A 1,915-nucleotide genomic window follows, 5' to 3' on the forward strand; every position below is an offset into this window, starting at 1 on the left:
ATGATAGTCTCAGGATTAGGTGCTGGCTGTATAAGACTGAAGTGAGATATTTCCTCAATCAAAGTGCTGTGACTCTTTGGAATTTTCTACCTCTGAGGCCTGAGGATACTCAGTTGTTGATTCAAGACAGAGATCATTGATTTGCGGACACTTTGTGAATCAAGGGATATGATTTAAGGGTGGGAAAGTAGAATGGATGTAGAACTTCAGTTATGATCTTACTGAACAGGGGAGCAGACTCAAAGGCCCATGTGATCTACTCCTCTACTTTTGTTTTTAATTGATACCAGTTTTAGTATTGTATTTTACATTGTTTTTATGATGATGTAATCATATTATCCTATGCCAACAATTAATATTATTAGTAATAACTTCCCCAGGCACCTCATGGAAGTCTCCTACCTCATGCCTCAGCTTGAACGTTTGGACGGGGTGAGTATGTTGTTCTTTTTCTTGATCAGGTGAAAGCTGAATTTAGATTAAATATTTTTCCCAGTTTCCCCTCTCTTCTTAAAGTGCTGAGACATGTTTTTGGACAAAAATATGTAAAACTAAGCTAAACTTTATTCCAGTAACATCTCCTCTGAAAACCACTGTTTACTTGGACTGCCGTAGCTCTAAATTAACCATCTCAATGTAACCAGGCTCAGGCCTAGTTTCAGTTCTTTCCCGACAAACTGTGTCAACTTCTGTTGCAGGTCCTATTCTGTTGAATTTAGCTGATTTTAGGCGTTGCTGTTGGCTGTAATTACTCCAGAATGGGCAGGAAGAGAATTGGTCGCCAGTGGTTTCTCATTTTTAAAAAATGCCGGAAATGGTGCATCTGGGATGAACACCGATTTTGACTTGGCTATGATGCCCTTTCAGGTAGAATAACACTGACCATTAAGGCAGACCCATGAACTGTCGCCTCTTCAATGGGGCCCTAGAAGATGGTGGGATCTGTGATGTGTAACCTGACAAATGTAAGGAGAAGCAAGAAACAAAATAAAATTATTTAAAATACCAATAAATACTGAATTTTCCAAATCACAGAGTGGAAAGAGAAAATTATTTAATGTAGTGGACTTGTTTGTACCACGCCAAAGAAAATGAAACCGTATGTTTTAAAGATGCGACTTACTATGTAGTACACAAGAGGTGCCAGACATGGGATTGAATCCAAATGAGGTTTCAGCATTCGGTATTCATTACTTCAGTCCCAGATTGTGCAGACAGAACGAAACTTATTTACAGTGAATACCTGATTATGCTGCTTAAATTAATAAACTTTCACTACATATGTCATGATCTTAGCAGCTTTCAGATTCCCTTGAACCATTTAAATAGGTAAGACTTGGTTGAGAGCTGGACATTTGTGATCCAGTGACAATCAATTGAGTTCAGTTAAAAACTGGTGTAAGTTTAGTCATAATTGTAGTGCATTTGTAATTGGTAATTTTCTCTACTCAGCATATTTACATAATTTGCAATGCAACACAGTCCAATTGTATGAAGCTAATCCAATATGGCAGCAGAGAATCCTACTGTAGGTGTAATTTAAGGGGATGTAGCCACTTAAAATAGTTTATTTGGGATAAAAATTCTTAGCATCCATTAGAAAGATTCAAACTCATCATAGGTTTCTACAGGGCTGACAGAGGAGAGGAAAAAAGTGACAGACAGAAAATAAAAACTTGGGTAAGAGTACTACATACACTTGGGAAGAAGTGATACCTGGTAAGATTACATGGGGCTTTCTTTTTTTGCTTCTCACTTCTTTCTTCTGCTTCAGGAGTGGAGTGACTCAACCACCAAATCCACTTTATGCTAAGTGACAGCTCTCATATGGGAGCTGGTTATCAGAAGGGTCATCTCCTTAGCTATTGCAGATAACTGTCCAGCATACCAGCAATAAGTCTGATGGTGTGCAAGG

This window comes from Rhincodon typus, chromosome 23 (genome assembly GCF_021869965.1).
Source record: "Rhincodon typus isolate 14 chromosome 23, sRhiTyp1.1, whole genome shotgun sequence".
NCBI lineage: Eukaryota > Metazoa > Chordata > Chondrichthyes > Orectolobiformes > Rhincodontidae > Rhincodon > Rhincodon typus.